Below are 13,954 nucleotides of genomic sequence, written 5' to 3' on the forward strand. Positions count from 1 at the left end.
CCAACCCCGGTGTCCTTTCCTCTCCTAGCAAATGAGAACCATCTGAGGCCCCCATCCTGCTCTTTCTCTCTGTACCAGGGTTCTGGAAAGACCACAGACTAAGATCAGTAGGGGTGGGCTTTCTCTCCTCACGGCCGCATCCCCAGACCCCACCATGGTACCTGTCATGTAGCAGGTGCTCAGTGAACTTGTCAAGTGCACAGACGGGAGCAGAGATCCAACAACAGACCAGACTTTGACTCAAACAAGAGAGTGTTTCCCAAATCCTCATCTTTGTGATGTCCTTCCCTTCCCTGTGGAAGTGCCCTTGGCACCCTCAGCACGGAAGATGACAATCAGGTCCCTGGACCTCCCTGTGACCACCAGGTCGGCACCTGGGCTCAGAGACCCTGCCATCCCCCACCGTTGGCTTGTCCCACCACACTCCCAGAGGAGGTCCTCTCCAAGTGCGTGCCTCTCACACTCCAAAAATTAGAGTAGAACCGAGGAAGGGCCCGGTGCAGGAGGGTGGAGCTGGACCCCGGCATGTCCCCAAAGCCACACCGCAGGGAACTCTGGACGCCTGAGTCCAGCGTCTTCAGCTACAGCCCTGTGGAGCTAACAGTCCCAGCCTGCAGGAATCGCAGGGGGAGAGAGAAGGAAGAGCACCTCTGTGGGCACTTGGCACTTGTGCACAGGGCGCTGGTCACTCCATTAGCACGGAGGGCTTGAGCGCTCGCTGACGCAGCCCCCCAAGCGGTCCCCATCCGCTGCTCCCGAGCATCTGTGCAAAGCGGTTTGATTCTGAAAGCACACTTCCTGCTTCCTTCCGTCCGCGGGTTTACCTCCTCGCCCTCGTTTTACAGGTGTCTTTCCGAGTTAAACAACTGGAAATGATTTCCACGGCCTCGGAGGTACGTACCCACATCACTGCCACAGAGAATCTCTAAGATGAACTGTAGACTTCTCGGGTCAGGAAGGCTTCTGAAAGAGCATTTTTAACTCATTTCCCTGACGCTGGGTTGGCTGCCATTCAAGTGCCCACAGCCCGTGGCAGCGAGGTCACAGCTCAAAGGCACCAGAAGACCACGTGGAACACGTGGGACAGTCCTATTGATCTGTCTCAGGTGAGAGGGCCTCTGGCCAGCAAGAGGCAGGCGGGAAGACGGGGCAGGGGAGGAGTGGGCACTGGGCTCTGGCGGCCATCGCCAGGTGCGGGTGAGCCCAGCTGTTGACCGCACAGCTGCCTGCCAATGCCGTCCCCCATAGTCTCATGCATGTCGAGCACTCAGGGGATGCGGGTGGGGCTAGAGACCACCACCCTGGGACTCAGAACGCTGGAGGTCAGACTGACTTGACCTGCTGGGCTACCCCGGAAGCCAGGGTGGCAGTCAGGGGATGTGTGACTCCTGAAAAGTCCCGGGGGCCTTGCTCACTCGCCTCTCACTGCCCCTCCTTTCCTCTGGAAGCCCGAGGCCCATGGCCCCCAGCCCCTGTGGGAAACACCTTTTCCAGATCGCCCCTCGTCCTCAGGACTCCTGGCAGGGCCTGGCTTCAGACCGACCCAGAATGGTGGACCTGCGTGTTCTTCCCGGCGGTCTCTCTGGCAACGTGCTCCAAGGGTACCCAGGATTTGTTCTGGTCGGCTATGGTAAGACACACAGACATGTAAGGGACTGCCATGAAGGAAGAAAACGTGTTATGCTCACAGACTCCAGAGGAAGGGGCACGCCCCCCGGGGCCACATGGGTAAGCACCAGGGTCAGCCAGGAGGCAGGAGGCAGGGGGCATGTGAGCGAAAGCTCTCCTGTGGTTTCCACGGGAAAGAACGGGGAATGCAAGCTTCAGATTGGCTAGCTGGAATAATTTCGGGGGGTTCTGGAGCCAAGGGGCTGTTTCCGGTTGTCCGTACCTGCCCTGGGGTGACTGGGACAGATCTGATAAAGAGGGTACACAGGGGCCGAGGCTCGGGATTGGCTGCTCTGCATTTGAAGGGCATCCTCAGAGCCAGGTGTTTACTAGCTCTGAAAACTGGATGACCCTGGGTGGGCCATTCCCCAATGCCAACAAGCCCCCCTCCCCCACTGCTCTCAAAGCATCAAAATACAGAAAATAAAAGACATGGTCAAAATCAGCCCAGGGAGGTCCTAGGGCCACCAACGACCTATAACAGAGGCTGCTGTGCAAGAAGTTTCCCCATCTTCCAGGCAGACCCCAGGCGTGGGAAGCAGATTCAGGCAGCATTTCAGCACCTGTTCACCAACTAGGCCCAGGCACCCTTGAGCAGTGTGTAACCAGCACAACGGTTCAGAGGCCCTGGGAGGCCCTGCCTTCCCTGCCCAGGGCCAGCCCAACCAAGCCAGGGGGACAAACGGCTCCACGGCTCTGAAGGTGCCCACAGGGACAGAGCACCCTGACCAGCCTGTGTCCTGCTGGCTCATGCTCCGTGGACAAGCCTGAAACTTCCAAGCGAGGCGAAGCTATGCTCAAAATTCTTGGGGGGTGAACATCCTGTTCCTAAAACATGAGCAGGGATGGAAACCATCAGAGAGGAGCAAGCGGCCTCCCGAGAGACGCGTCTAGTCAGGGTCCTGCCCGCCCGTCCCCAGCAGCGCCCGACCAGGCCTGGACCTTTTCCAGGGCACCTGCAAGTGATCCCCGTCTTTGAACCTCTTTCCGCAGACAAGGATGCTTTCTTGGAGAAAGCAGCGGCCCCCGTTGGAAAGTAAAAAAGAAAGCTTCTCCCTTCCGTTGTCCTCGGAAAAGACCAACCAGGAGGGCTCCCCGAGCGCAGCAGCGTGCCGTGCGGCCGAATGGTTAGGATTATAGGCTCTGCTGTTGCAGAGACATTTTTTCCCCGGCAAACGAATAAAATGAAGTGATGCCCCAACCTCAGGGTGTAGCGTGTTTTGTGAAAAGCAATTTCAAAGCAGAAAGGTCAGCCCAAAGGAGAACGCCGTTTCTAAAACCGGATCCGGCCGAAGGGCAGCCACCGGGAGGGAGCAGGGCGTCAGTGCCCGGATCCAGTGAGGCTGGGAGCGGGTGGTGGTTCAGTCAGGATGGGTCAATGGAACCTCTGGGATTTTGTTTAGTTCTGTTCTTTCTCAGACCGATGTTGCTAGAAGTCATATCTGACTGTGGCCGCCCCGCAAAGGCCAGCTCAGGGAGCCCCTATCCACCAACCCGACCCAGTCTTGGGGAGACTGAGAGCCCGTTCTCCATACCCCCCTGCCTCCTGCAGCCACAGGGACCCAGTACCTTCCCTCCCGATGGAGGAGACTGCAGCCAGCTCTCCTTTCAGAAGGGGTGAGAGCCCCCCCAGGCAGAGAGGTCCTGGTTCCAATCCACGGTGTGGGGTGTCATGAGCAGACGGTTCCCAGACCAAAGCCAAGCAGTGTCTATAAACCATAAGGGGATAAAGTTGCTAGAGACATGTAGAAGTGAACCGGCCCCTGTTAGTCTCCTGTTCCTGTGAGGGGGCAGGCCCAGCGTGGGGAAAGTGCCATCCGCGGTCCCCACAGCGATGGAGACGCAGGGCTGCATCTCCGGGGACCCCAGAAAGAACCGCCATCACCATCAGAACCCGAGTCCTTCTCCTGGACCACCTGGACCCCCCCCCCCTTTGAAATCCTGTTGTAAGTTGCCCAAATGAACTGTCCAGAATTACCCAGGTGTCACACGCAGTCCCGAGCCTCCTCGGCCAAGAAATAACTCCGTGGTAGTTCACATCAACTCTGCACATGTGGTCAGCCGCTCAAGTGCAAGGGAAGTTGCAGGGTCCAGGCCCCGCCTTCGTGCCGTGGTGATCTGGGAGCGGCTGGAGCTCCAGGAAGCCTCACGTGTTGTTGGAAGTGAAGGCGCAGAGCAGCCAGGCCGCCAGGAAGAGTAACGCCAGAGGCCCCCTCCAGTGCTATGGCTGCTGCCTTGTCCCTGGAACCTTCCACTGGGCACCACGGTAAAAATCCAATACAGGTTCAAACAAGAACAAAGAGGCTCATTCGCCTTGGAACCCCCACCCCATCCCACAAGAGAGGGCTGGCGCCACCGGACACCCCCGTGGGCTTCGCAGCATCTTCCGTGAGGGTGGGAGGGACATTGCCAAGCAGCCTCGGGCTAAGGCACAGCGTGTCTTGGGACCCAGACCCCACTATGGATGGCTCCACATAGCCGTGAGCCGAGAGCTCAAGGGTGCCCGGAAGGCCAGCTCTTCTGTTTGAGGCATTAAGAAACCCTTCGGTTGGTGGAGCAGGAGGCCAGCCTTGGCGTCCCCCAGGAAATCAGGTCATGGCTTGAGGGCACTCCGTGGCCCTGAGTACACTAAGCCCGGGATAATTTCAGATACCCCCGAGCTCTGGCAAGTTCAGCCCGCTGCCCACAGAGCCACAGCTGCCCTCCCCCGTGAGGACGAGGGAGAGACGGTTTCTTGTGGCAGGACATTCAGCAGCACCTCCTTCAGGAAGCCTGCCCTGACTTCCCTCCTCCACGAGAGAGGGGCATGCCAGGGCTCTCAGAGCACTTGGACACATTGCCCAACATCGACACTCCTAACATAGCCAGGGTCTGTCTTAATCCCATTTGGAGCAGGATGGGAACAAAAACTAATGTCCCAGTGAACTGTAATTGTCTGGGCAAAGACCGTGTTTGTCACTGCATGCCCAGAACTTGGCGAGGTGCCTGCCCATCGTTAGAGCTGAAATAATAAATGTCGCAGATCTAATAATAACAATAATAACAGCCAGCATGGACCGCGGGCTCTGGGCCAGCGCGTGCAGACCCTTTACCTGCCTGAGCCCGAAGAGCCCACGGCTTACCCGCAGGTGGCAGGTGACGGACCAAATGGGTTAAATCCCTCCTCCACAGTCAGGTCACTGCTCAGGGACCGAGGCTGTCGGATCCCAGGGCCTCTACCCAACACAGCAGTGAGCTCAGCCCCGGGTGGGGGCGGTGAGGAAACGTCCATGCACCATTGCAGGAGGCAAACTCGAGTCCTGGGTCAGGAGAAGCGGCCTCGTCGGACCAGCCCGGTTTGGCACAGGAGAGGCCACACCCCACCCGGGCCTCTGAGTTCGCTGTTCTCAGAGGGCATAAGGCTAAGCAGACATGAGGGGAATCACAGTGCTCTCCTGGGGAGCCTAGGATCCCTCCTGAGCCTGGGGAAGTGGAGGGAGGGACCAGAGGTCCAGCCCCAGGGGTCAGAGGAGCCCAAGCCCAGGGTGGGTGGAGGTGGGGGAGCATGGGAAATCTCCAGGGTGTCTTCTGGAGAGAAGACAAACCCAGAAGCCTCCCCCCCCCCATGCCAGCTGCCCCCCACCTGTGCCTGTGCTTTGCATCTAACTGTGGTGCAGACAAATTGTTCCTGGCCTGGGGTGTGTTTGGACGGACTGATTACGTTTCATTAAGTGTCTTTAAACAATTAATGCCAGCAAAACCATGGACATCATGACAATTAAATCTAAATTAAATGCCGGCTCTGAAATTTCTCTTCCGGGTGTTAATCGGCTACAGGCGATTCTACCAGAGGGGACTGGAGAGCTGTTGGAATGCGAACAGTAAGCAGGGCTGGGAAGGGAGGGTGGGTGGGCTAGGGCAATGATGGACGCAGGGTCGGAAGCAGGGGGGCGCGCTTGTCCGGTGGGTCCTTCCGGGTCTGTGGTGCTGTGCTGCGTATATGCTGCCATCCGTACTCTCTCGGTTCCTCGGCCTCCCTCTTGACAAGAGCTCCCCGGCCACCCTGCCTCGTTCGCGGACAGTGAGAGTGGCTTGCGGATGTGTGGCTCAGACCTGGCCTGGCAGACAGCTGCATTTCCCTGGCCACGTGATTGGTCCTGTGACACACATGTGGCCCTAGCTGAGCCCACGGGGCCTGCTGGGAGGGAGGCCGGGAGGAAGACAAGCCTGGAGCACTGACAGCCACCGTGCCACCATGAGGGTGCACCGAGGAGAAGACAGAAAAGGAGCAGGAAAAGCAGGAAAGGGAGCAGGTGGCCCTGGGGGGACCCCTTGTGAGCCCCTGGATGGAGGCACGTTTTCTACCAGGTGCTGGGTTTTGTGTCACTAGCAACTGACCAAGATGTCCCAAGAAACCATCCCCTCACCCTAGCAGTGAGAGCTAACGACGTGTCTCGAGTACTTTTACAGGAGTTTTAAGGCCGTTTGCTCTGAGGTGCACTTTGCCGTATCTCTTTGCCCTTTTTGAGATGCAGACTGCAGGCAGCGGGGCCAGCACAGTGCTGGAGTGGCCCGAGTCCGGCTCTGCCAGGAGAGAATGTGAAGTGGCTCCCCAGCTGGCTTGTCCTCCTCTGCAGGGACCAGGGTCGGGACCAGGGTCGGGACCAGGGGGAGGCAAGTGAAGCATCGGCACAGCCTTCGAGTAAGCTCCTCTTTAAAGCTCGCGCCCTTAACTGACCCAGACCCAGCCCTGGTATGGACGATGTCCTCACCACACCGGAGACAGGCCTCAGGCCACAAGCGGGTCCTAGAAACCGTTAACCCCGAACTTCAGCCCCAAGTGGCCCACCCCCTGCTGGCCCCGGACAGCCTCCTCTCCTCTTGGGGCTTTGCTTTTCTCATCTATGCAGCGGCAGAAGTTACGAGGGGAGCCCCTGGGGCCAAGCCGGCCCTAAGCTGTGGGATTCTCCTGTGTGCTTCCGGGAGCAGACCGGTTCCAGAGACTCCCACACGCCTGCGGCGGGTCAGCCTGCAGCCCGCAGGAGCCTCGACCCTCCTCTCCGGTCGGTGAAGCTGGACCACAGCCGCCCCAGAGGCCTGGGGGCTGGCTGCTGTTCGCTCCCCTGGGACCCCGGCAAGACGGAACACGCTTTCTGCCCTGTGGCTCCTCGGGAAGCCTGTGCCGGGAAGAAACTTTGAAACGGGGGCAGATCATTCCTGGCCCTGAACAAAACGAACGTCCTCCCCTGAGGCACCAGGGACACACGGCCCCTGAGGTCTCTCCAGGCTGACGAGGGGGGGCTGTGGCTTCTCCTCCCAGCTCGGGGTCACAGAGCTGTACCCCCTGTCCCCAGGGTTGAGCCCCTCGGCCCCACCTGGTCCCACAGCAAGCCGCCTCACACCTCAGATGCTCCATGAGCAGCAGCTAAGTCATCCCCGAGAACAGCAGACGCCCCAGGTTCCCGGGGACACAGACACCTGACTCAGCGTGCGGGCCAGCAACGGTCTGCAGGCTCAGCCAGTGCAAGGAGAGGGACCCCCGCCTGCTCCTCCCTCGTCTAGCCACCTCCAGCTCTGCACCGAGAGTGGGGCCTGGTGTGGAGAGAGGAGAAAGAATAGGAGACTCCAAGGGAGAAATCCAAGCAGTTTCTCCTACCACTGCTGCCTGCCCAGGTCATCAGCAGGCACCCCCCCAGCTCAACATCACCCACACCACAAAGCCTTCACTGAGAGTCGGCTGCGTGCCCACAGCCATCCTGGAGCACGGGGTCCAGGTCCTGGCGTCCGACAGCTGCCCAGTCTGAAACCCAGCTCTGCCTTGGGGGAAGCACTCACTTCTCCCGTCCCAGCCTCTGCCTCCTCCCATGGAAAACGGCAGTAGGGTCATCAACTCATCCGAGTGTTGTGATCACATGCACGGCACTTAGCAGGGAGCCTGGCAAGGAGAAGCCGTCGGGCAGAGCTGAGCAGCTGTGTATTAGGGTCTCTGCGAGGGGTCATGGCTTCAGCATCACGGAACTCACAGGGGGTGAGGAGGCGGCACTGCCGGGAGGGTCGTCTCAAGGCCGAACGTCACAATGTGCCCAGAGTCACAGACAGGGAGGAGAGACTGAGCCGGAGCCTGGCAAGGGCGCCCTGGAGGTGGTTTGGAGCACTGGTGGGGATTGGGGTGGCACTGCCCAGGGGAACACAGAGAAGTCCAAGGTGGGGTGAGGATGGTGCATGGGGGGGTGCCTAGAGCAGCCAGGGGCAAGACGGGGAGACATTCTGCCCCCCGGTTCCTGCTCTAGAAGGACGTGGGATCCCCAGAGCTGGGAAGAGCTGAGAGTCCAGGAGACTCCGGAGGGCCGGGCAAATGCAGGGGCCACAAGGAGAAGGGGCAGAAGGTAAGATGCTGAAGGGTTCCTGAGCTCGTCCATCACCAAACACCAGCCTCTGTGCCAGAGAACAGGCTTCAGGTGAGCAGGAAATCGAGCACGGGCTGCAGGTGGCCAGCCCCGTCCCCCCCCCCCGCAGGGTTCCAGCCCCAACCCTGTCATACCCCAAGCTCTAGTGGTGCCCCCTTTCTCCCCTGAGCACTCTGGACATTTCGGGGGGATTGAATCTATTGTGGGGGCTGTGCTGTGCATTGCGGAAGCTTTAGCAGCACCTCCTGCCTCCGCGCCCCACACACCACCCCTCACAACGAAAATGTCTCCAGACACTGGTGACGGTCCCTGCCGGGGGGCGGGGGGGGGAACCAAAACAGCGCTTGGTGGAGAGCCGCTGGATTAGTGAGAGGAAACGCTGAAGGCTTCTTTCCAAAAGAGAGTAAAGGAAGTATAAAGAATGCTTTTCCGTGCCTTCAGCTAATACACACTAGCCAACCTTACTGCACTGGGCGCTGGGACACCTGGGGTCACGGTCCAACACCACTCATCTGCAGCAGGAGAGGGACGCGGGTGCCCAGATGCTTGCTTCTTTACATCTTGCTCCACCTCTACTATCCCTGGAATATCAAGGGCAACCTGCAGGGACCAGCAGCCCACCCGCTCCTGGAGGTCGCCCTCCACGGGAGGCCTGCCGGAGCCGCAAGTCCGCCTGGTGGGGGCCTTGGGACCCGTCCCAGAGCTTGCCCGGAGAGCGGCAGAGGGAGGCACGGCGTGAGGACAACGTGCCACGTAAGGCTCCTGTGCTACTAACTAAAACCCAAAAATGGAGCCTTAGGATTTAATTCACAATCTGAGCAGAGTTTTTTCTCACACATCTATACTCCTTCATGAACAGCTAGAAATGTCCGTTATGTTAAACGATGAACAATAAGCAGAAAGAGCACCTCTCGTTCCAGAGAGCCACAGTCACTCCGACTGCCAATCGTCAATCCCATCTCAACAGGGAGGGGTGCGGGCTGGGCACCCCCCCCCCAGCTGTGGTGGTCGTGGGGCAGCACCCAGAGCAGAGTCCTGGCAGACGGAGGCTGGAGAAACGTGCCAATGGCAGATCAGCGGGATTCACGTGGACGTGAGCGCAGACTGAGGGACTCTCCCAGGCCTGCAAGCCGGCGCTCCCTCCCAGCTCCCCCGCTCCGGCCCTCCATGGAGCTGACACTCACCCACAGTCACACAGTGAAGAAGTAAGCGGCGGGTCAGGATTCTGTCCACGCCCTGTCTACCCCCCCAACCAGGCTGTGGTCAGGGGGCCACTTGCATCAGACAGAACTGCTGGGGGTGGGGGGGGTATGCTCATTAAAAACCAGGCTACTGGGCTCCACTGCTGACCTAAAGAGTCACGTCTCTAGAGGGGGATCTGGGGGCTGCCCTTCCAAGAAGTGCCCCCATCTCAGCTCGGAAGCATCCCCTGGTCTCTTGTGAGCACAAGCCACGGACACCTGGGTGGGGGGAGGTCCTGTCGCCAGGACTCTGCTCCATCCCAGCCCTGCAGCAGGCAATGGAGTCACAACATCCACTGTGAGAACCAGAACCCTGGGCTTGCCCCCGGGCCGAGACTCCGAGGGGCTGGCCGCACAAGGCCCCAATGCCCAGCTCTAGCCCTCCTGGTAGCAAGGACAGTGGGGACTTCGTTTCGCTTCGTTGTCTGCTAGATCCCCCAGCCACATCATGCCTAGAAGAGCACGTGGCACATAGGAGGTGCTCAAAAATTACTGGAGAAAGGGAGGGGAGAGTGAGGGAGAGACAGAGTCAGGGAAAGAGGGAGGAGGAAAGACAGGGAGTCACGCATGGCACGATGCTGCTGAGGACGGAGGCTGGGGCTCTTCGGCCAAATCCCAGCGCCCTGGAAAGTGCCACCCTGAGGCCATTCAGTCTTCTGCCACGCCCCCTGGCCAGACTCCCCAGAGCCCCCGGAGCCTGGCGCCAGGTTGCCCGGGGTAGACAGCCGGAAAAAGCTGTCGCATAAGCGAGTAGATGAACTAAGGAACTAGTGGATGTGGCCTTCTGCAGCTTCAGTGAGAGCCAGCAGGTGCAGGGCTCCCGATGAGGTACACTGTCCATGTCACTGCACAGAAAGGACACAGAGAGTGCCCAGCACACTCAGACGGCTCATGAACACTTGAGGAAGGAAACAGGCTCTGAGAACCGAGGTTGAGAGCCAACTCCGGGGAGGCGGGGGAGGCAGGACAATGCTACAAGCTCTCCTGCTCCCCACAGGGCTGAGGACCCCAGGACAGCTCTCCTGCCCCCACAAGCTCTGGCCACTCTGACTGGGAGAGAGCCTGGGCCATCGGCCTCGTGCTGCGGAATGAACACACCCTCCAGCAGCCACGTCTAGGTGGGCTCCTCGGCTGCGTCCGCTCTCTGCGCCTGGGGCCGTACCCCACATGGTGCACATGCTGAATAACTAAAGGGAGAACCAAGTGCCCAGGCAGAGAGCTGTGTGACCTCCTCCAGGAAGACACAGGCCCTGGGGGCCCCACCTCTCCTCCCCCAGCCCCATGCCAGAGCTGCCCCGGGCTGGCAGTGGGCATGGCGAGCACCCCAGTCTGTGTCTCCCAGGACACGGTCTGGTTTGCTGAAAACATGTTTGTCTAGGGGCACAGTTTCCACTGGAAGGCTTTCTGATGGGTTTGGTTTGGGATTTTAGAAAGATAAAGACGTTTTTTAAAAAACAAACTGTCAGACTCCTTCCTGTCTCTGTCCTCGCAGAGGGGTGGGGACTATGCTGGCTCTCTGTCCCCCATGCTGTCTCCAGTTGGGGAGGGAGTCTCCCGGACCCTTATCCGCTCTGGCCGGCCAGCCCACAAACCTGGATCCCACAACCTCTCTCATGCCCCAGAAATCCCCAGATTTCTGCAACTCCCTGTGGTTTCCATCCTTGGTCTCCCATCAACTCCCAAGTGCTGGCTTCCAATGCCCTCTCCACCTCCCTGCCCCCCCTTCTCCTCTCATCTCTGGGATGGAGCTCCCAGTCCTCAGCCCCACCAGGCCCCACACACCAGGCAGCTCGTATGTCAGACTCAACTCGTTTCTCTGCCCAGGGCTTTCTCACCTAGAGTGGACAAGTGGAGCCAGCTAGAGGAGGGAGCAGCAAAGGTCCTCTGGCTGTCCAGCTACTTCTCAAAGGCTGGTCTTTCTGGAGGATTCTCCCAAGTAACAAAGCAATTAGAAGCACCCACCAGTCAAATGGGATGGATAAAATTTCCAGAATCAAGTATGACTCCATGCTTTAACTCTGGAGGCCACAGGACCCGAACCTGCCCCGCACCCCCTGCGCAAGGAGAGCACCAGATGGCACGCACCACCCTTCGATAAGCTGGTGAGGCCCTGGACCAGCTCTGGCCGCGGAGGCCCCCGGACATGTCACTCCATCTCTGGGCTCCCTGCAGGCTGGAGCTCCCTGCAGGCTGGAGCTCCCTGCAGGCTGGGCGTGCCAAGCAGATGGTGCAGGTAAGTCTCAGATCCCCAGACTCCCCGGGGCCTGTGAGGACCCCTAGCTCTCAAGTCCCTCCCAGGCCTCTAGGAAGGATCCCAGTCATGTCAGGTCAGAGAAGTAACCCCCGTGGGCTTGAGGGCACATGAGTGGGCGGGTGTGACTTGGAACTGAGGAGATGGCCAGGGGTCCCCCCACTGCCCCGTGCAGGCCTCCAGGTGCCCCCTTCCTCTCTCCCACTCGGGGTCCTGCCTTGGGAGAGACCCTCATGGAGTGACACCCTCTGTGACATGCAGCTGACCTCCAGGAGAGCAGCCACAGCCCAGACAGCCAGGCCCCTGCTGCCCCTGACCACCCTGCCGCTGGCCCTGCCTCCTTTGAGGAGTAAGTGGCTTCCCATCTCCGGCTCCTTCACGGCCCGGCAGAGTCTCCTCTGTTTCTATCATCCTCGTGGCTGAAGGCCTTTGCGTGGTCTGGCTCTTTCCAGAGGCTGAAGCAATTTACCTGAATAATTTATTGGGCACAAAGGCGGAGGGAAATTTGGAATCCTGAGTCACCTCTTCCGAATAAATGCCACTTTGCAGCGTTCCCGTTCCCGGGAGTCCCCAGCACTTAGCGGGGCTGGCAGCAGGGCCTGGGGGCAGAGGCTGGGGGTAGAGGCAGGGGAAGGGGAGGAAAGGGATGCTCTCCCTGGGGCCCACCCCCCACCTCCCACTGGTCTCCAATGACTTCATTCTAAAACAAAGGTAATGTTGGAAATTAATTCAAATGTGCTGTCGAAACAGTTATGTAAGCAGCTTACTTTTAAAGACCTGGACCAGAAACGCAACCTGGCAAAGGCTTACATAAGCCGGGGGATAATGAGCTGCTGGAATGGGCGGCCCTGTGCTGGCTTCCAGGCCATCAGTGGAGCTGTCGGGCGGCAGAGCCGGGCACTTGGGCACCGGCTGAGCCAGAGCAGGGCCGCACGGGGCCCCTACCAGGTCCCATCGCCCGCCTGCAGACTCAAAGACCAGAAACATGCAAGACAGGAACGCAAGCTTCAGAGGAGACCGCCAGGGGCCTCCAGGCTTCAGGACCCGTGCTCTGCCCTCCACCTGCCCCCCCCCAGCTCCAGCCCCTGCACCACCTGTAAACCTGTTCTTCCCCAGCAGAGAACTTCCCGCGGCACAGTTTCGTTCTCTGTGGGAACTGCCTTGCCAGGACTTTGCATGCTTGCCCTTGATTTCTTCCAGGTAGGACTAAACTGAACTCCTCTGACACCGTCGTATTCATCATTTCCAACGCAGAAAAGCAAAGCAAATGACCACTACCCATATGATCAACCTCCCTACTAATCAAAGAAATGGAAATTAAAATAAGATTCCTCTTCACCTCTCAGATTGATCAGATTTTTAAAATAAATTTCAATGATGCTATTCCAGACAGTGAGGATAGAGTAAGACAGGCACTCCCAATCACTGAGGACGGGCATGTAAATTGGCATAACCATCTGGAAAACAATCTGTCACTTTGTATCTATCAGCCAGGGTATGCTATAGAAAAAACAACAAAAAAAGTAATGGTTTATAACAAAGTCTTGATTCTCTCTCCTGCCACATGTCCAGAGCAGTTTGGTTGTTATGCTGGAGGGAAGAGTGGCGTGCGCGTTGTACTGTTTCTCGCTCCAGGACCCATGCTGATGAGGCAGAAAACACCTAGAATGTTGCTGGCACCTGTGGTGGAGGGGAAAGGAATGAACAAAACAGGAGCTGCCTCTCAACCTCTGCCCAGAGGCGACACACATCACTTTTGCTCATATTTCTTTGGCCAAAGCAAACACATGCTTTGACTTCTATTCTAGCATAACTATGTGATAGAGGATGGATGGATGGATGGACGGACGGACGGACGGGTGGGTGGATGGATGGATGGAAGGATGGATAGGTGGATGGATGGATACACAGATGCATAGTGGAGAGACAAATGGATGCACGGATGGATGGACGGACGGATGCATGAAGGGATGGATGGATGGCCTGACAGACAGTTGATTGTTATACGGACAGATAGAGGCATACTCCATGAGAGCATGGATTTTGTCTGGCTTTTCATGGCATTGGTTTTTATGTTTTGAACGGCACTTGACACACAGGACATTTTTTTTGAAGGAAGGGGTGACTGGATGGACAGATGGATGGATGGGGGAAGGGAAGGAGGGAGGGATGCAGGGATGAGAGGTGAAAGAAAGACCAACAAAAAACGCAGGAGTGAGGACAGAACGAAAAGGCAAATCCATAAATGGAAAAATGGACCAGAGAGAAGGGATCCAATCTCTTAATGGATAGATGGTGTGACAGACACTAGTTTTTAATGGAAACCCAGGTATGCCCCAAGGTATACATTTGAGGCATTTGGGGCACCTGGATCTTTGTTTTGTAACGTTAATTCTGGAGAAGGACTA

Source organism: Ursus maritimus, unplaced genomic scaffold (assembly GCF_017311325.1).
Source record: "Ursus maritimus isolate PB19 unplaced genomic scaffold, ASM1731132v1 scaffold_32, whole genome shotgun sequence".
Taxonomy (NCBI): Eukaryota; Metazoa; Chordata; class Mammalia; order Carnivora; family Ursidae; genus Ursus; species Ursus maritimus.